The sequence below is a fragment of the Ursus maritimus genome, unplaced genomic scaffold, assembly GCF_017311325.1.
Source record: "Ursus maritimus isolate PB19 unplaced genomic scaffold, ASM1731132v1 scaffold_6, whole genome shotgun sequence".
NCBI classification, from domain to species: Eukaryota; Metazoa; Chordata; class Mammalia; order Carnivora; family Ursidae; genus Ursus; species Ursus maritimus.
Genome location: NW_024426774.1, coordinates 75,750,038 through 75,775,395, shown reverse-complemented (window position 1 = coordinate 75,775,395; position 25,358 = coordinate 75,750,038). Strand labels below are relative to the sequence as shown.

The window sequence follows — 25,358 nt, the reverse complement described above, 5'->3', positions numbered from 1 at the left end:
GATACAACTCTTCATCCTTTCCCCACCTCCCTCCCTAATGGTTGGCGTGGATAACTTTCATGTCAGTTGTGTAACTCTTTTGTATGTGTTTATACTTTTTCTACATATTTATTACCCATACATTATGTATAATGTTGTTTTGTGTGCTTTAAGTTTTTAAGTGATGCTCTAGATATCCATTTGCTGTTTGCCTTTTTTGCTCCATATTATAATTTTGAAATTTATCTATTTTGATACCTACAGTATATATCCAAACAGTTGCATCTGTAGTCATTGTATAAATATTTTGTTTTTAAAATTCATTCCCATATTAAAGGAAATTTAATTGTCTTCACATTTTCTATAATAAAATGCTGTAACAGACATGCTTTTACATTTCTCCTTGGACATATATTTCTCTGGGTTTGTGCTAGGAAGTGGAATAACTGGATCCAAGATATGGGCAGTTTTAACTCTTCTAAGTATTGTCACAGTGCTCTCTACAGTTTTACCCTTTGACCAGAAATCATGGAGTTGCTATTTTCTCAAGTACTAATCAATACTTGATGTGATCAGATTTTTGCATTTTTTTTCTATACGTTCTGTTTTCTGTTTCCTTGATTACAAATTAAATTGGGGATCTTGTAATCTTTCTTGGCTATTCAGAATTCCTCCTCTATACATTTTCTCTTGATTCTCTTGAATGAATTTTTGTAAACTTTGCCCATTTTTATGCTGGATTATTTATCTTTTCCATAGTGATTTATAGGAATTACATATATATTCTTGATAATATTCCTTTTATTTTTTAAAATTTTACTATGTTATGTTAGTCACCATACAGTACATCATTAGTTTTTGATAATATTCCTTTTAGAGATACTAGTTATCCTCTCTTTTTGGCTTGTTTTTTCACTGTGCTTTTAATATAAACAGAAGTTTTAAATTCTGGTGTTGTCCGAATTATCGTCAGTCTTTTCCCACATGGCTTATGTTTTTATGTCTTCTTTAAGAAATCCTTTACTATCCCAAGACCAGAAAGATAGTTTCTTTAAAAAGTTCTTTTAAAATTCTGAAAGTATGTGAAATTTTGCCCTTTACATTTTTTTAATAATAATTTTTTATTATGTTATGTTAGTTACCATGCAGTATATCCTAAGTTTTTGGTGTAGTGTTCCATGATTCATTATCTGCGTATAACACCCAGTGCACCATGCAATATGGGCCCTCCTCATACCCATCACTGGCCTATCCCAATCCCCCACCCCCCTCCCCTCTGAAGCCCTCAGTTTGCCCCCAGAGTCCATAGTCTCTCATGGTTCATTCCCCCTTCTGTTTACCCCCCTTCATTCTTACTTTCCTTCTCCTAACAATCTTCCTGTCATTTCTTATGTTCCATAAATGAGTGAAACCATATGATAATTGTCTTTCTCTGCCCTTCACATTTAGATCTTTAATCCACTTGAGATTGAAGTGTGTATGGTTTGAAATAGAGATGTAATTTTTGTTTTTGTGGATGGATATCCACCATCCTTTCTTCAATGAATTATAAGCCTACTTTGTCGTAAAAATAAGTTTCCATTTGTTTTGCTCTATTGGTCATTTTATCTGTCTGCCAACAATAAATCTTTGGAGCCTCTATAGTTTGATGTTAAGTCTTGATATCTGGGATTAATGTTCCCCCCAATTTTTTAAAAATATTTTATTTATTTATTTGAGAGAGAGAGAGTGCAAGCATGAGTGGGAGTGGGGGAGAGGCAGAGGGAGAAGCAGACTCCCCACTGAGCAGGGAGCCCAAAGCGGGGCTAGAACCCTGGATCTTGAGATCATGACCTGAGCTAAAGGCAGTCACTTAACCGACTGAGCCACCCAGGCACCCATATACCACATTTTCTTTATCCATTCATCAGTCAGTGGACATGTGGGCTATTTCCATAATTTGGCTATTGTAGATAATGCTGCTATAAATATTGGGGTGCATGTATCCCTTTGAATTAGTATTTTTGTATTCTTTGGGTAAATACCTAGTAGTGTAATTGCTGGATCTTAGGGTAGCTCTATTTTTTAAATTTTTTTAAATTTTTTTTTTAGGGTAGCTCTATTTTTAACTTTTCTGAGAAAACTCCATACTGTTTTCCAGAGTGGCTGCACCAGTTTATATTCCCACCAACAGTACAAGAGGTTTCCCCTTTCTCCTCATCCTCACCAACACATGTTTTTAGACATTCTGACAGGTTCCAGGTGGTATCTCATTGTAGTTTTAATTTGTATTTCTCTGATGATGAATGATTTTCAGCATCTTTTCATGTGTCTTTTGGCCATCTGTAGGTCTTTGGAAAAACGTCTATTCATGTCTTTTGCCCCTTTTTAATTGGATTATTTATTTTTGGGGTGTTGAGTTTTATAAGTTCTTTATATATTTTGGATACTAATCCTTTATCGTTAATGTCATTTGCAAATATCCTCCCATTCCGTAGGTTGCCTTTTAGTTTTGTTGATTGTTTCCTTTGCCGTGCTTTTTATTTTGATGAAGTTCCAATAGTTTATTTTTGCTAGAAAGAAGTTGCTATGGACAGTGGCAAAGAGGTTACTGCCTGTGTTCTCCTCTAGGATTTTTATGGTTTCATGTCTCATATTTAGGTCTTAAATCCATTTTGAATTTATTTTTATATTTGGTGTAAGAAAATGTCCCAGTTTCATTCTTTTGCATGTTGCTGTCTACTTTTCCCGACACCATTTGTTGAAGAGACTGTCTTTTTCCCATTGGATATTCTTTCCTGCTCTGTTGAGTATTAATTGACCACATAGCTGTGGTTCATTTCTAGGTTTTCTATTCTGTTCTATTGATTTATGTGTCTATTTTTGTGCCAGTACCATCCTGTTTTGATCACTACAGCTTTGTAGTATAACTTGAAATCTGGAATTGTGATGCCTCCAGCTTTGCTTTCTTTTTCAAGGTGACTTTGGCTATTTGGGGTCTTTTGTGGTTCCACACAAATTTTAGGATTGTTCTAGCTCTGTGAAAAATGCTGGTGGTATTTTGATAGGGATTGCATGAAATGTGTAGATTTCTTTGGGTAGTATAGACATTTTAACAATATTTGCCCTTCTGATACATGAGCATGGAATGTTCTATTTCTTTATGTCATTTTCAGTTTCTTTCATGAGTGTTCTATAGTTTTCAGAGTACAGGTCTTTCACCTCTTTGGTTAGGTTTATTCCTAGATATCTTATGGGTTTTGGTGTATTTGTAAATGGGATTGATTCCTTAATTTTTCTTTCTGCTGCTTCATTGTTGGTGTATAGAAATACAACAGATTTCTGTATGTTGGTTTTGTGTCCTGTGACCGTACTAAATTCTTGTATCAGTTCTAGCAGGTTTTTTTCCCTTTTTAAAACTTAATTTCAATTAGCCAAGGTATAGTACAGCATTAGTTTTTGATAAGAGTGTTCAGTGATTCATTAGTTCAGTATAGCACTGTGCTCATCATATCAAGTGCACTCTTTAATGCTCATCTAGCAGTTTTTTGATGGAGTCTTTCAGGTTTTCTATATAGAGTATTAAGTCATCTGCAGATAGTGAAAGTTTGACTTCTTCCTTGCCAATTTGGATGCCTTTTATTTATTTTTTGTTGTTGTTGTCTGATTGCTGTGGCTAGTACTTCGAGTATTATGTTAAACAGTGGTGTGAGTGGACATCCTTCTATTTTTTTCCTGACCATAGAGGAAAAGCTCTCAGTTTTTCCCCATTGAGGATATTAGCTGGGTTTTTTTGTATATGGCTTTTATTATGCTGAGGTATGTTCTGTCTAAACCTAATTTATTGAAGGTTTTTATCATGAATGGATGTTGTACTTTGCAAATGCTTTTTCTGCATTGTTGAAATGATCATATGGTTCTTATCCTTTCTTTTATTAATGTGGTGTATCACACTGATTGATTTGCAAATATTGAGCCACCATGGCAACCCAGGAATAAATCCCACTTGATTGTGGTGAATGATTTTTTTAATAAGTTATTGGATTCAGTATTTGCTAATATTTTATTGTGAATTTTTGGATCCATGTTCATCAGGGATATTGGCCTGTAGTTCTCTCTTTTTTTTAAAGTTTTTAATTTATTTTTAAATTATGAAATAATTAATTATAAATAATATAAATTATAAATTTATATATATTTACATAAAAATATAAATATAAATTATAAATAATAAAATAAATAATTATAAAGTAATGATCTCTACACAATGTGGGACTTGAATTCATGACCTTGAGAACAAGAGTCTCTCACTCCACTGACTGAGCCACCCTCAGAAGCTCCCCTATACTTCTCTTTTTTAGTGGAGTCTTTATCTGATTTTGTTATCAGGGTAATCCTGGCCTCATAGAATGAATTTGGAAGGTTTTTTTCCTCTTCTATTTTTTGGAATAGTTTGAGAAGAATAGGTATTAATTCTTCTTTAAACTTTTGGTAGAATTCACCTGTGAAGCCATCTGGGCCTGCACTTTTGTTTGTTGGGAGTTTTTGATTACTGATCCAATTTCTTTGCTGTTTTTTGGTCTGTTCAAGTTTTCTATTTCTTCCTGTTTCAGTTTTGATAGTTTATATGTTTGGAATTTATCCATTTCTTCCAGGTTGTCCAGTTCGTTGGCATATAGTTTATCATTGTATTCTCTTATAATTGTTAGTATTTCTGTGGTGTTGGTTGTTACTTCTCCTTTCTCATTTGTGATTTTATTTATTTGGGTCCTTTATCTTTTCTTTTGGTAAGTTTGGCCAGAGTTTTGTCAATTTTATTAATTTTTTCAAAGAACCAGTCCCTGATTTCATTGTTTTATTGCTTTTTTTTTTTTTTTAAGATGTTATGTATTTATTCGACAGAGATAGAGACAGCCAGCGAGAGAGGGAACACAAGCAGGGGGAGTGGGGGAGGAAGAAGCAGGCTCCTAGCGGAGGAGCCTGATGTGGGGCTCGATCCCATAACGCCAGGATCACGCCCTGAGCTGAAGGCAGACGCTTAACCGCTGTGCCACCCAGGCGCCCCTGTTCTATTGCTTTTTAATATTTTCTATATCATTTATTTCTGCTCACATCTTTATTATTTCCTTCCTTTTGCTCCCTTTGCTTTGTTTGTTGTTCTTTTTCTAGCTCCTGTAGGTATAAGTTAGGTTGTATATTTGAGATTTTTCTTGCTTCTTGAGGGGAGCCTGTATTGCTATATACTTCCCTTGTAGGACTGCTTTTGCTGCATTCCAAAGGTTTTGTTTTCACTTTCATTTGTTTGCATGTATTTTTAAATTTTATTTGATTTCATGGTTGACCCATTAATCGTTTAGTAGCATATTAACATCTGTGTATTTGTGGTCTTTCCAAATTTTTTCTTGTGGGTTTCATAGTGTTGTAGTAAAAAAAGGTGCATGATATAATCATGTATTTGTTGAGGCCTGTTTTATGACCTAATATGTGATCTGTTCTGGAGAATGTTCCATTTGCACTTAAAAAGAATGTATATTCTGCTACTTAAGGATGAAATGCTCTCAGTATATCTGTTAAGTCCATGTGGTCCAGTATGTCATTCAAAGCCATTATTTCCTTGTTAATTTCCTTTTAGATGATTTGTCCATTGATGTACCTGGGGTGTTAAAGTCTCTTACTATTATTGTGTTATTAACAATTAAATCCTTGATGTTTGTTATTAATTGTTTTATATATTTAGATGGTCCCATGTTGGGTGTATAAATATTTACATTATTGTATCTTCTTGTTGCATGGTCCCCTATATGATTACATAATGCCCACCTACGTCTCTTTTCACAGTCTTTGTCTGATGTAAGTATTGCTACCCCAACTTTCTTTTGACATCCATTTGCGTGATAAATGAATATAGCTATTTAGTTTGTTTATTGTTCACAAACTGCTGGATATCTAATTTTTAATCAACTATATTGAAGTAGGGGGGTCTGAGTGGCTCAGTTGGTTAACCATCTGCCTTCAATTCAGGTCATGATCCCAGGTTCCTGGGATTGAGCCCCACATCAGGCTCCCTGCTCAGCAGGGAGTCTGCTTCTCCCTCTGCCCTCCCCACCATTCGTGCTTTCTCTAGCTTGCTCTCTCTCTCAAGTAAATAAATAAAATCATTTAAAAAAACTATATTGAAATATAATTTACATGCAATAAGAAGCACTCATAAGTGTGATAATGATTTTTGACAAATGAATACATTTTCACAATCATTACTATAATCAGGTTATAGAACATTCCATTACCTCCCTAATGTTCCTTCAAGCCCTTTTGCAGTTGATCAATACTAATCCCTAGGCAACTACTGATTTGCTTTCTGTCCCTATCACTGATTTGCTTTCTCTAGAATTTTATATACATGGAATCAGACAGTAAGTATTCATTTGCATCTTGACTTTTCTCACTCAGCATAATGATTTTGAAGTTCATGCATGTTGTTGTGTATTAGTTCATTATTAGTTCATATTGTTGCATAGTATTCTGTTGTATAGCTGTAGCACAATTTGTTTATTCACCTGTTGAAGGACATGTAATTTGTGCATTAGTCTGCTAGGGCTGCCATAACAAAATACCACAAATTGGGTGGCTTAAACAATACAAATTACACATTTATATTCTCTTAGTTCTGGAGTCTGGAAGTCCAAGATCAAGGTGCTGGCAGTTTAACTTTCTTCTGAGACCTCTCAACTGGGTCTGCCAAGATGCCCACCTTATTGTTGTGTCCTCACAATGCCTTTTTTCTGTGCATGTGCATCCCTGATGACTCTCTCTTATAAGGTTACCAGTCATATTTAATTAAGGTCCCATTCTCATGACCTCATTTAGTCTTAATTACCTTCTTAAAGGCCCTATCTCCAAATACATTCACATTGGGTGGTTAGGGCCTCAACATATCCATTTTGAGGGGGCACAGTTTAGTCCATAATGAGTTGTTTGTAGTTTTGGGCCATTATGAATAAAATTGCTATGAATATCACATGTGAGTCTTTTTACATAAGTGTTCATTTTTCTTGGATAAATAACTAGCAGTGGAATTGCTGAATCATATGATAAGTATGCTTAATTTTGTATGAAACTGACAAACTATTTTCCAAATTGTATCACTTTACACTCTCACTTGCCTTGAATGAGAGTTCCAGTGGTTCTACATCTTTCATAACACTTGTATTGGTAATAGATATGTACAGCTATCACATTGTAGTTTTAGTTTGCATTTCCTATTTGGCTAATGATGTTGAGCAGCTGTCCACATTCTTATTGATTGTGAAAGTATCTTTTGTGAGGTATCTGTTCAAATCTGTTGCTAATCTTTTTATTGGGGTTCTTGTTACAACGTTGTAAGAATTTTTTTGAACACTTTAGATGTTCCTTTGTTAGATATGTGTATTTTTAAATATTTTCTCCCTGTCATTGGCTTGCCTTTTTATTTTAGGTCTTTAGCAAAAGCTTTAAATTTTTTACGAAGTCCAGTTTATCAGTTTTTTACCCCATACTTTGTACTTCTATGTCCAATCTAATAAATCTTTGCATACACCAAGATGCATAGACTTTCTTTTATGTTTCTTTTGGAAATCTTAAACATTTATACTTTGGTCTATTATACATTTTGAATTAATAGTTATGTATGATGGAGGATAATGGTCAAGGTTTATTTTTTCTCCACTTGGATTTGAAGTCTTCCAGCACCATTTGTTGAAAAGACTGTCCTTTTAGCACTGAATAACCTCAGAACTCTTACCAAAAATAAAATGATCCTATATGTATGGATCTATTTCTGAACTCTTCTGTCTCATGGATATACAACGTCCATTCTCAGCCAGTATCATAGAGTCGTCTTTAATGTAACTTTATAGTAAGTCTTGAAAAAATTAGTATGAGTCCTCCAAATGTGTTCTTTTAAAGAATGTTGGCTGTTATGGGGCCTCTTCATTTTCATATACACTTTAGAATGAGTCATTTTCTATAGAAAAAAAACCTTTCCTACTACTTCAATAGAAAAAACCCGGACTCCTACTAGGAGTTTGATAGCATGGTATTGAATGTACAGGTCAATATGGGGAGAGTTGAGATCTTAATGATATTGAGCCTTCCAGTACATAAATATAGTATCCACATGTTTTATACTTATCAGTGTATAGATATTATATATATTTTATTGTTACCCTTTATTTTCTCATGGGTCTTTAAAGTGCATTGTAAATGATATTTTATTCCTTAATTTTGTATTGTAGTTTTTAGTTACACAGAAATAGAGGATTTTGTTATCTTTTATTCTGTAGTATTGCTCAAATTTAATTTTTTTAGTTCTAGTAGGGTTATTTTTGGTAGATTTTAAAGGATTTTCTACATAAGCAATCGTGCATATAAAGATAGTTTAACTTCTTTTCCAATCTGAGTGCTTTTTATTCCTGTCTGGAATTAAATTAAAGTGGTGAGAATGGACATCTTTGCCTCATTTGTCATCTTAAGGGAAAAGGATTCAGTGTTTCTTTTTAGAATATGATATTAGCTGTATGTTCTTGTAGGAACATTTGATCAGTTTGAAGACCTTCTCTTATAAGTTTAAAGTTTCTTATCATGAATGAGCATAGAATTTCATCAATACCTTTTCTACAGCTATTGAGATGGTCATATCTTTTTAAAATTTTTTTGGCCTGTTAAAATGGTTAATACATTGATTAATTTTTTAAAATGTATTCCTGGAATAAATCCCAGTTGGTCATGATATATTATCTTTTTAGATAAATTGTTAGATTGCTAATATTTTAAAATAAACGATTAGATTGCTAATATTTTAAAGAAGTTGTTAAATTATGTTGTTGTGGATTTTTGCATCTGTTTCATGATGATATTTGTCTGTAATTATAATGTTATTGGCAGGTTTTGTTTATCTGCCTTATAAATTAATGAGGTATGTTAACCAGGTTAATACTGCCTCATAGAATGAATATGGATATGTTCCCTTATCTCTATTCTAGTTTGTATGTTGATATAATTTCTAATTTAACTATTGGTAGAATTCACAAGTGAAACCATATAGGCCTGAAAATTCTGGGTGGGGATTTTAAATTATTACTTTAATTTTTTAATTGATTGGAAACTATTCAGATCTTTTATTTCTTCTTAGACCAGTTTTGGCAATTTGTATTTTTCTAAGATTTGTCGATTTCATCAAAGTTGCCAAATTTGTTGTCAAAAAATTATAGTTTTTAGTGGCATCCCTTTTGCATTCTTGGTATTGGTTATTCATGACTTTTCTCTATTCATCAGTTTAGTTGTTAATGTATCATTGAGTTGATCTTTTCAAAGTAGCAGTGTTAATTTCATTGATTTTTAAAATCTATTGTTGGTTTTATATTTCATTGATTTCTCTTTATTATTCTATATAATTTGTGTTTAATTTGCTCTTATTTTTGTATTTTAAGGTGAACGCTTAGATGATTAGTTTTAGACCATTTTTCTTTTTTTATATAATCACTAAAAGTTTTACATTTTCCTCTACACCAGTGCTTTAGCTGCATGCTACACATTTTTGTTCTTTCTTTAACAGCTATAAGCCCCTATTTATTATTTTAGCTATAGGCCCATAGCCCTCCATTTAGGTCTTTGATTCATTTTGAGTTAATCTTTTGTACATGGTGTCAAGTAAGGGTCCAACTTCATTCTTTTGCATCTTAATATCTCGTTGTCTAATCAACATTTGCTCTTAAAGCCCTTATTGTGAATCAATAGACTATAGGCACATGGGTTTATTTCTGGACTCCAAATTCAATTCCATTGACCTATGTGTCTATCCTTATGCCAGTGCCACACTCTCTTAATTACTGTTGCCTTGTAATAAGTTTTGAAATGGGAAAGTGTGAGTCTTCCTGTTTGTTTGTTTGTTTTAAAGATTTTTATTTATTTATCTGACAGAGATAGAGACAGCCAGCGAGAGAGGGAACACAAGCAGAGGGAGTAGGAGAGGAAGAAGCAGGCTCATAGCAGAGGAGCCTGATGTGGGGCTCGATCCCATAATGCCGGGATCACGCCCTGAGCCGAAGGCAGACGCTTAACCACTGTGCCACCCAGGCGCCCCTGTTTGTTTGTTTTTTAATTCAAGATTGTTTTGACTATTCGAGGTCCTTCAAGTATCCATATGAATTTTAGGATCAACCTGGCAATTTCTACAAAGAAGCCACCGGAGACTCTGATAGGGATTATGTTGAATCTGTAGATACTGTGGGAAATATGGCCATCCTAACAATATTAAGTATTGTGATCAATGAACAGTGGCTGTAGTTTCATTTATTAAATCTTCTTTAATTTCTTTAAACAATATTTTGTTTCAGAGTATAACTTATGCCTCCTTTTGTTAAATTTATTCCTAAGTATTTTAATCTTTTAGATGCTATTGTAAATGGAGTTGTTATTTTCATTTTTGGATTATTCATTGCAAATGCATAAAAATACAGTTGATTTTTATACATTGATCTTGTATCCCACAACTTGGCTGAATTTGTTAATTCTCATCATTTTTTAGTGGATTCCTTAGGATTTTCTACATCTAAGACCATGTCATTTGCAAATAGAGATAGTTTTTACTTTCTTTCCAATTTGAATACCTTTTATTTATTTTTTGCTTCATTACCCTAGCTAGAACTTCTACTGCAGTGTTGAATAGAAGTGGCAAGAGAGGAGGGACACCCTTGTCTTTTTCCTGATCTTAGGAGGAAAACATTAGTGCTTCACCATTAAGTGTGATGCTAGCTGAGGTTTTTTTCTCACATGCTTTTTCTGTGTCTGTTGAGATGATCATGTGGTTTTTGTTTTTTATTTTACAGATACAGTGTATTACATTAATTGATTTTCAGGTGTTAAACCAACTTTGCATTCCTAAGTAAAATCCCAGTTGGTCTTGGTATATAATTATTTTTTATGCTACTGGATTTTGTTTTCTGGTATTTTGTTCAGGATTTTGTGTCTATATTCCTAAGAGATAATGGTCTATAGTTTTCTTTCCTTGTGATGTCTTGTCTGGTTTTGGTATCAGAATAATGCTGGCCTCATAGAATGAGTTGGGAAGTGTTTATACTTCAATATAAATCTAATAAAATATGTACAATATTTATATATAAGGAAATTTATATATATGGAAGAAATCAAAGATCTAAATAAATGGAGAAATATTCCATGCTCATGGACTGGAAGGCTTATTATTTTTAAGATGTTAGTTTTTCCCAGATTGACAATATTTACAAAATACATATCTGATAAAGGTCTTATATCCAGAGCATATAAACAAGCAAATAACAATCCCTAGAGGGCAGAGAGAAAAATAGTCAGAGTTGCTATACTATATTATCTAACATGTCCTGTTATAGCAGCAACAACGACAAAAGTGAGATACATAAAGAAAACAAGAGAGTATTACCAGTACACAGGAAGGGGGCATAGGGGATAAAGGTAGCAGGCAACAAAAATTGCTGTGAGAGCAACCAGATATCAAATTTAACAGGCAAAATTTCAAAGTATCCATTATAAATATGTTTGAAGAACTAAATGAAACATGCTTAAATAAGTGAAGGAAGATATGATGACAGTATGTAGTTAAATATATAATATCAATAAACTTGTAGAAATTATTTTTAAGAACAAAATGGAATGTCTGGGAGTGAAAATTACAACAACTGAAATGAAAAATGAAAGGGGCTTGGCAGTAGATGTGAACTGGCTGAAGAAGGAATTGGTAGTTTAGAGATAGATTGAAATGATTATGCAATCCAAGAAACAAAGAAGAGAATGAAGAAAAATGGACAGAGCCTCAGAGAAATGTAGGATACCATTAAGCACACCAACATACATATAATGAGAGTGACAGAAGGAGAAGAGAGAAAGGAGCAGAGGAAATATTTGAAGAAATAATGGCTGAAAACATTGCAAGTTAAAAAAAATTAATCAACATTTAGGATGCTCAACAAAAAGCAGACATATTATAATAAAAATGCTGAAGGCTGGGGCCACCTGGGTGGTTCAGTTGGTTAAGCCTCTGACTCTTGATTTCAGCTCAGGTCATGATGTCAGGGTCATGAGATTGAGTCCCGTGTGGGGCTCTGAGAACTGTACATAGTCTGCTTGAGATTCCCTCTCTTCCTCTACCTCTGCTCCTCCCTGACTTGTGCTCTCTATCTCTCTGTCTCTGTCTCTAAAATAAATAAAATCTTTTTTTAAAAAAATGCTGAAGGCCATGAATAAGGAGAAAATCTTAAAAACAGCAAGAGAAATATGAGTTGTCACTTGCAAGGGAACCCCAGTAAAACTAACACCTGACTCCTCAGCAAAAACAATGATGATTAGTTATGTTGAGCATTGTTTCATGTACCTATTGGCCATTTGTATGTCTTCTTTAAAAAAATGTCTATTCAGGTCCTCTGCCCAGTTTTAAAAATCGGATATTTTTTTGCTCTTGAATTGTATGAGTTCCTTATATATTTTGGATTTTAATTCCTTATATGATAGATGGTTTGCAAATATTTTCTCTCATATTGTCGTATGCTGCTTTTGCTGTGCAGAGGCTTTTTAGTTTGATATAGTCCCACTTATTTATTTTGCTTTTATTCCCTGTGCTTTTGATGTCATATTAAAAAAATAACTGCCAAGAGCAATGTCAAGGAACATTTTTCTGTTTTTTTTCCCTAGGCATTTTATGGATTTAGGTTTATGTTTAAGTTTTTAATCAATTTAGAGTCAATTTTTGTGAGTGGTGTAAGATACTACTCTGCATGTGATTATCTAGTTTTTCCAGCACCATTTATTAAAGAGGCTCTGCTTTCGTCATTGAATATTCCTGGCTTCCTTGTCAAATATTAGTTGACTGTATATTTGAGGGTTTATTTTTGGGCTCTTGATCCTATGCCATTGGTCTATTTTTTGTGCCAGTACCATACTGTTTTTATTATTATGGTTTTGTAATATCATTGAAAATCAGGAAGTATGAGACCTCCAGCTGTTTTCTTTCTCAGGATTGTTTATAAGTACCCAAATGTTACTATATTGTTGTCTATTTTCCTCTTTAGTTCTGTTAGCATTTGCTTAATATAGTTGGACGCTTCGATGTTGAGTGCATATATATTTATAGTCGGTACATCTTTCGATGAATTGACCCCCTTATCATTATGTAATGGCTTTCTCTATCTCTTAAGACAGGTTTTTTTAAATAATATTTTAAAATTTATGTTAGTCATCATACAGTACATCCCTAGTTTTTGATGTAAAGTTCCATGATTCATTACTTGCGTATAACACCCAGTGCACCATGCAATATGTGCCCTCCTTAATACCCATCACCAGCCTATCCCATTCCCCCACCGCCCTCCCCTCTGAAGCCCTCAGTTTGTTTCTCAGAGTCCATAGTCTCCCATGGTTCATTCCCCCTTCTGTTTACCCCCCCTTTCTTCTTCCCTTTCTTCTCCTACCAATCTTCCTACTTCTTATGTTCCATAGATGAGTGAAACCATATGATAATTGTCTTTCTCTGCTTGACTTATTTCACTTAGCATTATCTCCTCCAGTGCCGTCCATATTGCAGCAAATGTTGAGAAATCGTTCTTTTTGATGGCTGAGTAATATTCCATTGTATATATGGACCACATCTTCTTAATCCAGTCATCTGTTGAAGGGCATCTCGGCTCCTTCCACAATTTAGCTATTGTGGACAATGCTGCTATGAACATTGGGGTGCATATGGCCCTTCTCTTCACTACATCTGTATCTCTGGGGTAAATACCCAGTAGTGCAATGGCTGGGTCATAGGGTAGCTCAATTTTTAACTTTTTAAGGGACCTCACACTGTTTTCCACGGAGTGGCTGTACCAACTTGCATTCCCACCAACAATGTAAGAGGGATCCCCTCTCTCCGCATCCTCTCCAACATTTGTTGTTTTCTGCCTTGTCAATTTTTGCCATTCTAACTGGCGTAAGGTGGTATCACAATGTGATTTTGATTTGAATTTCCCTGATAGCTAATGATTTTGAACATTTTTTCATGTCAGGTTTTAAGTTAAAGTCTATTTGTCTGATAAAAGTATAGCTACCCCTGCTCTCTTTTGGTCTTTACTTGCATGGAATATCTTTTTTGATCCCTTCATTTTGAGCCTATATGTGCCTTGAACCTGAAGTTAGTCTCTTATAGGCAACATTCAGTTGGGTCTTGATTTTTAATCCATTCTATGACATTTGATTGGAGAATTTAATCCATTTATATTCAGAGTAATTATTGATAAATAAGGGTTACTAATAACATTCTACTAATTATTTTCTGGCTGTTTTGTAGTTCACACGTTCCTTTTCTTCCTGTTTTGCTGTCTTCCTTTGTTAATTGATGATTTTCTGTAGTGGTAGGCTTTTTGATTCCCTTCTCTTTATTTTTTGTGTGTCTACTGTAGGTTTTTATTTTGTGATTGTCATGACATTTACATAAAACATCTTATAGACATAATTGTTTTATAGATAATAATGGAAATTTGGCCATGTACAAAGACTGCTCTTTTACTCCCCCCATTTTATGCTTTTGATACCACAGTTTACCTGCTGTTATATTAATTATTTTAATATCTATTCATTAACATTATTTTAGCTGTAGTTTTAATACTCTTGTCCTTTAATCTTTATACTAGAGTTAAGTGGCTAATAGATTACCATATTACAGAATTAGAGTATTCTGAATCTGATTATATACTTACGTTTACCAGAGTGTTGTGTAGTTTCATATACTTTTACATTACTAGTATCCTTTCATTTCAGCTTGAAGAACTCCTTTCACTGTTTCTTATAAGGCAGGTCTAATGGTGATGAAATCCTTTAGCTTTTGTTTGGGAAAATCTTAACCTCTCCTTCATTTCTGAAAGAACTTTGTTGGATAGTCTATTTATAGTTGACATTTTCTTTCAGCACTTTGAATATCGATCATACCACTCTTTCCTGCCCTATAAGGTTTCTGCTGAGAAATCTGCTGATATCCTTATGAGTGTCCCTTGTGTTACAAGCTTCTTTTCATTTCTTGCAAGATTTTCTTTTTCTTTGATTTTTAAGCATTTTATTTTAATGTGTCTTGGAGCTCTCTTTGAGTTTATTTGGAAACCTATGAGTTTCATGAAATCAAATGTCCAAATCTCTCCCTTACTTGGTAGACTTTATTTCTTTAAATAAACTTTCTCCCCCTTCTGTGTTCCAATAATTTGCAGCTTATTCCTTTTGATGATATCTCTTATATCATATAGGCTTTTCCTTTCTTTTTTCCCTCTGGATCATTTCATAGGTCTTTTCTTCTAATACACAAATTCTCTCATCTGTTTAATTTATTCTGCTATTGATGCCCTCTATTGCAGCTTTTATTATATTCATCGTATTCTTCAGCTCCAGAATTTCTTTTTCCTTTAATGATTTCTATCTCTTTGGTAAACTCCTCATTTTGTTTGTGCATTGTTTTCATGATTTACTTGAATTGTATTTCTGTGTTTACTTGTGTCTTACTGAGTTTCCATAAAACAGCTATTTTGAATTTTTTATGGGGCAAATCTTCATGTCCTTGGTATCAGTTGCTGGAAAATTATTGTGATCATTTGATGGTGTCATGTTTTCTTTATTTTTTTGTGTCCTTTGAATTCTTGTACTGCTTTATTTGCATTTGAGGTAGCAGTCATCTCCTTCAGTCTTCACTGACTACCTTCAGGAGAGAAAGGCCTTCTATCAGTCCTGCTGGGGATTCTGAGGCTTTCTCAGACCTTCTACAGATATACCTGCTCCATACCTCTTGTGGCAGAATTCTTTAGCTTGTATGCCTTTTCTCAATCATGCAGAGTCAGGCCACATTCCACCAACTTCCCTTTTGCTTTCCCAAGGACATTCTCTCCCAGGACTGTAGATTTGGACTGACTTTCTGCACTTGCTTATTAGTGAACTGTGAAAGTTCACTCTTGCTATTGTTGGAAGCCAGTATAGGGAGTCAGCCATGGGGTAGGGGATGAGTGTGAGTAACACATGGAGCACTGGGTCCGCTGAGGGACCTAAGTAGAGGTTCATCAGTGGCTTTGGACAGACACCCAATGGAGTGTCTAATGCAGTTAGTAGGGTTCACATCTCCTTGAAACATTCAGTTCCAAGCCCTGGCTGCTGTTTTCCCAGCTGCTTACCACCCACAAGTCATGCAGCTCAAGTCTCGGTATGCTGGATGAAGCGAGAGAGAAATGGGGTTTTTTGGGCAGCATCCCACACAGTTTGGGAAACTAGGTACTCACTCACACACTTTTATATTTCTTCTGTGGGAGAAATCACAGGCCAAGAATGATTCTCCTGACTATGAACTGTGTTGCTTTGGGGGAGGGGTGATGCAGATAAAATTAAACTCTTCCTCTTACCCTCTCCAATGTGTCCAATCTTGCATTTTTCTTTTCTTTTTATTCAAGTATAATTGACAGAGTGTTTTTTTTAGTTTCAAATGTACAATATAATGATTCAACAATTCCATATAATACTCAGTGTTCATCAAGGTAGGTGTGCTCTTAATCCCCTTTACCTATTTCACTCATTCCCCTGCCTACCTCCCCTCTGGCAACCACCAGTTTGTTCTCTGTATTTGAGTCTTTTTTTGTTGTTTTTGTTTTTCTTTGTTCATTTGTTTTGTTTCTTAAATTCCACATTTGAGTGAAATTATGTGGTATTTGTCTTTCTCTGACTGGCTTATTTCACTTAGCATTATACCTTATAGGCCCATGTTGTTGCAAATGGCAAGATTTCATTCTTTTTTTAAGGCTGAGTAGTATTCTATTGTATATATACCACATTTTCCTTATCCGTTTATCAATGGATGGATACTTGGGTTGCTTCCATAGTTTGGTTATTGTAAATAATGCTACAATAATGTATCTTTTTGAATTAGTGTTTTCATTTTCTTTGGGTAAATACCCAGTGGTGGAATTATTGGATCATATGGTAATTCTATTTTTAATTTTTTGAGGAACCTCCATACTATTTTTCACAGTGGCTGTACCAATTTGCATTCCTACCAACAGTGCAGGAGGTCTCCTTTTCCCTCCACATCCTCACTAACAGTTGTTATTTCTTATCTTTTTGATTTTAGCCATCTGACAGATGTGATATAATATCTCATTGTGTTCGTGTTTTTTTAGATTTTATTTGTAGTGTAGTTAGCATACAGTGTTATATTAGTTTCAGGTGTATACTATAGTGCTTTTACAATTCCACATATTACTCAGTGCTCATCATGGTAAGTATACTCTTAATCCCCTTCACCTATTTCACCTGTCTTCCCACTCATCTCTCCTCTGGTAACCATCACTTTGTTCTCTATAGTTAAGGGTCCATTTTTTTGGTTTGTCTCTTTTTTTTTCCTTTGTTCATTTGTTGTACTTCGTAAATTCCACATATGAATGAATCACAGGTATTTGTCTTTTTCTGACTGACCTATTTTGCTTTGCATTATATTCTCTAGTTCTATCCATGTTGTTGCAAATGGCAAGATTTCATTCTTTTTATGACTGAATAATATTCCATTGTGTGTGTATGTATGTGTATGTATGTATATATATATACCACATCTTCTTTATCCATTTATCCATTAATGGACACTTGGATTATCTCCATAATTTGGCTATTGTCAGTAATCCTCCAATAAACATGTAGGTGTGTATATCCCTTTAAGTTAGTGTTTTTGTATTCTTAGGGTAGCTATCCAGTAGTGTGATTACTGGACCATAGGGTAGTTCTATTTTTAATTTTTCAGGAACCTCCATACTGTCTTCCACAGTGGCTATACCAGTTTGCATTCCCACCAACAGTGCAGGAGGATTCCTTTTTCTCTACATCCTTGCCAACACTTGAGTTTTTGATTTTAGCCATTCTGACAGGTGTGAGGAGATACCTCACTGTAGTTTTGATGTGCATTTCCCTGATGATTAGTGATGTTGAGCATCCTTTCATGTGTCTGTTGGCCATGAGTATGTCTTTGAATGCATATTTGGATTCTCTGCCCATTTTTAATTTGATTATTTGGTTTTTTGGTGTCGTTGTATGAGTTCTCTATATATTTGGGATATTAATCCCTTATCAGATATATTATTTGTAAATGTCTTCTCCCATTCAGTAGGTTGCCTTTTCATTTTCTTGATGGATTCTTTTGCTGTGCAAAAGCTTTTTACTTTGATGTAGTCCCAATAGTTTAATTTTTCTTTTGTTTCCCTTGCCATAGGAGACATATCTAGAAAAATGTTTCTTTTTTTTAAAATTTAAATTCAGTTAGCCAACATATAATACATCCTTAGTTTCTGATGTAGTGTTCAGTAATTCATTAGTTGCATATAACACCCAGTGCTCATCACATCACATGCCCTCCTTAATACCCATCACCCAGTTACTCCATCCCCCCACCCACCTCCCTTTCCGCAACCCTCCGTTTGTTTCCCAGAGTCTCTCATGGTTTGTCTCCCTCTCTGATTTCTTCCCATTCAGTTTTCCCTCCCTTCCCCTATGATCCTCTTTGCTATTCCTTGTAATCCACATAGAAAAATGTTTCAATGGTTGATGTCAAAGAAATTACTGCCTGTGTTTTCTCCCAGGAAATTTATGGTTTGAGATCTCACATTTAAGTCTTTAATCCCTTTGAGTTTGTTTTTATGTACCTTTTGCGTGTAGCTGTCCAGTTTTCCCAACACCATTTGTTGAAGAGACATTTTCCTATCGTCTATTCTTATCTTCTTTGTTGCAGATTAATTGACCATGTAAGTGTGGGTTTATTTCTGGACTCTTGTCTTCTGTTCCATTGATCTATGTGTCTGTTTTTGTGCCAGTACCATACTGTTTTGATTACTACAGCTTTGTAGTATATTTTGAAATCTGAGATTATGATATCTACAATCTTTGGGGTCTTTTGTGGTTCCATACAAATTTTAGGGCTATTTGTTCTGTGAAAAATGTTACTGATATTTTGATAGGATTACATTAAATCTGTAGATTGCTTTGGGTAGTATGGACATTTTAACAGTTTTGATTCTTTCCATCCATGAGCATGGAATATGTTTCTAGTTGTTTGTGTCCTCTTCAGTGTCTTTCAACAATGTTTTATGGTTTTCAGAGTACAGATCTTTCACCTCCTTGGTTAAGCTTATTCCCCAATATTTTTTTTTTCTTTGTGGTACAATTTTAAATGGAATTGTTTTTTTAAATTTCTCTTTCTGCCACTTTATTATTAGTGTATAGGAATGAAATAGGTTTCTGTATATTAATCTTGTATCCTGTGACTTTACTGAATTCATTTATAAGTTCTAGCTTTTTGATAGAGTCTTTAGGGTTTTCTATATATGGTATCATGTGATCTGCAAATAGTGAAAGTTTTACTTCCTCCTTACCAATTTGATTGCCTTTTATTTCTTTTCCTTGTCTGATTTCTGTAGCTAGGACTATCACAAGTTGAATAAAAGCGGCGAGACTGGACATCCTTGTCTTGTTCCTGACCATAGACGAAAAGCTCTCAGTTTTTCAACACTGGGCATGATGCTAGCTGAGCATTTTTCATATATGGCCTTTATTATGTTGAAGTATGTTCCCTCTAAACCTACTTTGTTGAGGATTTTTTTTTATCATGAATGAATGTTGCACTTTGTCAAGTGCTTTTTCTTTATCTATTCAGATGATCGTATGGTTTTTATCCTTTCCTTTATTAATGCAATGTATCATATTGATTAATTTATGAATATTGAACCACCTTTGCATCACTGGAATAAATCCCGCATGATTGTGATGAATGATTTTTTCAATCTACTGTTGGATGGATTTGGTTTGCTAATATTTCGCTGAAGATTTTTACATTTATGTGCATCAGAGATATTAGCCTATAGTTTTCTTTTGTGTCTTTATCTGGTTTTGGTATGAGAGTAATGCTGCCCTCATAGAATGAATTTAGAAGTTTTTCTTCCTCTTCTATTTTTTGGAATAGTTTGAGAAGAATAGGTGTTAACTCTTCTTTAAATGTTTGGTAGAATTCACCTGTGAAGCTGTCTGGTCCTGGAATTTTGTTTGTTGGGACTTTTTTGATTACTGATTCAATTTCATTGCTGGTAATTTGTCTGTTCAAATTTTCTATTTCTGCCTAATTCTGTTTAGGGACCTTATATGTTTCTGGGAATGTATCCATTTCTTCTAGTGTCCAATTTGTTGGCATATAATTTTTCATAATATTTTCTCGTAATCCATTCTTATTTTTGTGGTATTTGTTGTTATTTCTCCTTCATTTCTGGTTTTATTTAATTGAGTTCTTTCTTTCTCTCATTCTCTCTTATGGGTCTGGCTAAAGGTTTAGCAGTTTTATCGATCTTTTCAAAGAACCAGCTCCTGGGTTCATTGATATATTCTATTTTTTAGTCTCTATTTCACTTATTTCTGCTCTAATCTTTATTATTTGCTTCCTTCTACTGGTATTGGGCTTTGTTCTTCTTTTTCTAGCTCCTTTATGTGTAGGGTTCAGTTGTTTATTTGAGATTTTTCTTGCTGCTTAAGTTAGGCTAGTATTGCTGTAATCTTCCTTCTTAGAGCAGCATTTGCTGCATTGCAGAGATTGAGAGCTGTTGTGTTTTCATTTTCATGTGTTTGAATGCATTTTTAAATTTTCTCTTTGATTTCTTGGTTTACCCATTCATTATTTAGTAACATGTTGTTTAGCCTCCATGTATTTGTGTTCTTTCCGGATTTTTCTTGTGATTGATTTCTAATGTAATACCATTGTGATTGGAAAAGATGCAGGATATGATTTCAGCCTTTTTGAGTTTATTGAGATTTGTTTTGTGGCTAAATCTGATCAGTTCTGGAGAACATTTCATGTGCACTTGAAAAGAATGTGTATTCTGTTGTTTTGGGATGGAATGTTCTGAATATATCTGTTAGGTCCGTCTGGTCCAATGTATCATTCAAGGCCACTGTTTCCTTGCTGATTTTCTGTCTGATATATCCATTGATGTAAGTGGGATATTAAAGTCTCTTATTATTGTATTACTATCAATTTCTTCCTTTTGTGTCTGTTAACAGTTGCCTTGTGTATGCACCAAACTCCCTTATTGGATGCATAAATATTTATAATTGTTATATCTTTGTGTTGGATTGTTCCCTTTATGATTATGTAGTGTCCTTCTTTGTCTCCTTTTACAGTTTTGTTTGAAAAAGTCAATTTTTTCAGTTATAAGTATTGCAACACCAGATTTCTTTTCATTTCCATTTGCATGGAAATGTTTTCCTATTCCTTTCCTTTCAATCTGCATGTGTCTTTACATTCTGAAGTGAGTCTCTTATAGGCAGCATATAGGGTCTTGCTTTTTTAAATCCATTCAGTCACACTATGTCTTTTGATTGAAGCATTTAGTCCATTTACAATTAAAGTAATTATTGATAAGTATGTACTTATTGCCATGTTGTTACTTGTTTTATAGTTATTTTTGTAGTTTTTCTCTATTTTTTCTTTTCTTCTTTCTTTTTGGTTCTTTTGCTCTATCCATTTGTGGTTTGATGGCTTTCTTTAATGATATGCTTGGATTCCTTTCTCTTTATTTTTTGTACATCTTTTATAGATTTTTTATTTGTGTTTACCATTAGGTTCATATGTAACATCTTAGGCATTTAGCAGTTTATATTAAATTGATGGCTGTTTAAGTTTGAACCCATTCCAGAAGCACTAAATTTTTACTCCCTCCCATATTTTATGTATATGTTGTCATACTTTACATCCTTTTATTTTGTGAATCCCTTGACCAAATTTTATAAAGATTTGATTTTACTGCTTTTATGCTTTAGCCTCCATACTGGTTTTATAAGTGATTGATTTACTTTTATTATGACTGCCTTTCCCTGTGAAATTTTTTTCTTTCCTGTTTCTTACTACTGATTACAGCCTTTTCTTTCCACTCAAAGAATTCCCTTTAACACTCCTTATAAGGATGGTTTAGTGCTGATGAACTCTTATTTGTCTGGGAAACTCTTGATCTCTCCTTAATGATAAGAATACTCTGGATAGAGTATTCTTGGTTGCATGTTTTATCATTTCAGGACTTGGAATATATCTTGCCAGTCCCTTCCAGTCTGCCAAGATTCTGTTTGAAAATCAGCTGAAAGCCTTATGGGGTTTCCCTTGTATGTAACTGTTTTCTTTTCTCTTGCTGCTTTTAAAATTCTCTTTTTATTACTACTTTTGCCATTTTAATTACTAATTGTCTTGGTGTGGACCTCCTTGGCTGATTTTGTTGTGGGCTCTCTGTGCCTTCTGAATCTAGATTTCTATTTCCTTCCCCAAACTCAAGATGTTTTCAGTTATTATTTCTTCAAATTAATTTTCTGTTCTCTCTTCTCTCTCCTGGGATCCCTAAAATATGAATATTATTATGCTTGATGATGTCACTGACTTCTCTTGACCTAATCACATTTTTTTATTATTCTTTTTTCATTTAGCTGTTCAGCTTGATTGCTTTCCATTACTCTGTCTTCCGGGTCACTGATCCCTTCTTCTGCCTCCTCTAATCTGCTATTGATTCACTTCTATTGTAATTTTAATTTCAGTATTGAGTACTTCATTCTGATTGGTTCTTTTTTTATATTTTCTATCTCTTTTTTGAAAATCTTACTAAGATCCTTCACTCTTTTCTCAGGTCCAGTGACTCTATTTATGAACATTACTTGGAGGCTTTTACCGGGCACATTGCTAATCTCTGTTTCATTTAGTTCTTTTGCTGTGATTTTATCCTATTCTTTCATTTGAAACATATTCCTCTGTCTCTTTATTTTGTCTGACTCTCTGTTTGCTTCTGTGTATTAGGAAAGTCAGTTACACCTCCCCTTCTTGAAAGTAGTGGCCTTATGGAAAAGAGGTTCTGTGGTGCCCTATAGCATAGTGTTCCCTGTTCACTAGAACAAGGTGCTTCAGGGTGTCTCCTTTATGGGGTGTGTGTGCTGTACTCTGTGGCTGAACCACATTTGTCTTCGGTATATTCAGTTAATGGCCCACTTTGCCTCTTGTAGGCAGAGTTTGGTCTCTGTGCTGTCAGGGGGCCAATCTGGGGCGTCCTCGGGCTGGTAGTTGGTCAGTGTCACCTTTATGAGTCAAACCAGATACCTGCCTTCTGCCCATTTGCTGGGGCTCTGGTTGCACCAAACTGCAGAGTGGTCTCCCTGTGTTGTCTACTGAGAGGCTTTTGTTGGTGGGTGCGGCCTGTAGTCAAACCATATTTCTGGCCCCAGTCTGTCTTCTGGGGCTATAGTGGTACTGGTGTGTGTGGTTATTTTCCCTTCTGCTCAGGGCAGGAGTCTCTTTGGAGAGGTGCCAGTCCTGCATGGGCTGCTTGTATGATATGATGCAGCAGGAGCCATTTTGGAAAGGACTCCTGCTGATCAAGGTTGGTTGAATGGGAGGATCCACAAGAGAACTTGGGTGGTGTTGGGGGAAAGAAGTGGCCCCCACCAGTTTTTTTGCTCTTGGAGAAGTCTGAAGATCCCTTCCCCTCCAGCACATGGAATAAACTTCCTTCAGGTATGCCCTAGATGCTTTTCAAACTGCTTCTTCACTGTTATATTTCTGCAGGGTTGTTTGTTATGCTGTTTTTCAATGCTGGGGACTCTTGTTTCCTATTGCCCTCTGGTTCTTCCAGAGCTAAGCACATTGATTTTTAAAGTACACAGAGTTAAGCCCTGCTGATTATAAAAACTTGCAAAGTTAAGCTCAACTGGTGTTCAAAGCCAAATGTTATCAGGATTTGTCTTACCAGTGTAAGTCTTCCATGTCTGGGGTGCCTGGTGTGGGGTATGTTTCTGTTCCTTCTCTGTGCTTGTGGTGACCTCCTATTTGTGGTTAGTCTTGCAGGGAGTTTAGTTCTTGACAGTGTCTCCATCTCTCCTGCCCTTTTTTGATGTGGTTTCCTTTCTGTGATTAACTGTAGAAAGTCTATTCAGCATCTTCATGTCATTTCCTGGGTTAGTTGCACTGTGTGGTTGTTATCTAGATGTGTCTGTGTGACAAGGTGAACTTAGGATCCTACTACTATGTCATCTTCAGTCTTGCTTTTAAAATTTTTTCCTCCAATGAGTTGCTGGAACTTCTCTCCTGGACTTCTGGACTTCCTCAAAGACTCTCTTATCCATGGATAATTGTCTAATTCATTGTTATCCCAGGGATCCCAGACCTTGGCCAAGAGGGGCTGGAGCCATTCATGGGCACTTTGTCATCCACAGGTGGGTCCAATATCTGTGTGCCTATTACCCAGCCCATGGGTGAGTGGGACTCTTCCTGGATCCCTTAGAGTGTGGTACTGGTGACAGTGGTAGCCCAGTCTTCAGGGATATGGAATTATTTCTGGGTCTATAGTCAAGACTACAGTTATCAATTCAGCTACCTAGGTATGGGCTTGTCTTCTCAAAATGACTCTCTTGGTTCTTAGATCACACTGGGGTTTCATAATCTCCTACCTGGGCTGCAAAGCTCCCATATAGGCAGTTTTGACTGTGAACAGATGTGATATTGTTATTGTTGAGTTCGGGAAATGTGTGAGAAATATCTTGTTTGGCCATCTTGCTTACATCACTCCTGCATCAATTGATTTTTGAATGCTGAAACAGCCTTGCATATCTGGAATAAATTTCATTTGATTGTGGTGTGTGATTCTTTTTATACCTTACTGGATTCAATTTGCTAATGTCTTGTTGAATACTTTTGGATATGTTTTTTTATAATAATTTTTTATTATATTATGTTAGTCACCATACAGTACATCCCTAGTTTCTGATGTAAAGTTCCATGATTCACTACTTGCGTATAACACCCAGTGCACCATGCAATACGTGCCCTCCTTAATACCCATCACCAGCCTATCCCATTCCCCCACCCCCCTCCCCTCTGAAGCCCTCAGTTTGTTTCTCAGAGTCCATAGTCTCTCATGCTTCATTCCCCCTTCTGATTACCCCCCTTTCTTTATCCCTTTCTTCCCCTACCAATCTTCCTAGTTCTTATGTTCCATAGATGAGAGAAACCATATGATAATTGTCTTTCTCTGCTTGACTTATTTCACTTAGCATTATCTCCTCCAGTGCCGTCCATATTGCAGCAAATGTTGAGAAATCATTCTTTTTGATAACTGAGTAATATTCCATTGTATATATGGACCACATTTTCTTAATCCAGTCATCTGTTGAAGGGCATCTCGGCTCCTTCCACAATTTAGCTATTGTGGACAATGCTGCTATGAACATTGGGGTGCATGAGGCCCTTCTCTTCACTACGTCTGTATCTCTGGGGTAAATACCCAGTAGTGCAATTGCTGGATCATAGGGTAGCTCAA

General features: G+C 35.1%; 1 protein-coding gene across 1 annotated transcript in view; it reads left to right on the top strand.

The window, feature by feature from the left end:
- TSGA10 (testis specific 10) overlaps positions 1–25,358 on the top strand; it is a 161,619-nt gene that overhangs the window by 69,372 nt on the left and 66,889 nt on the right. The window lies entirely within an intron of this gene.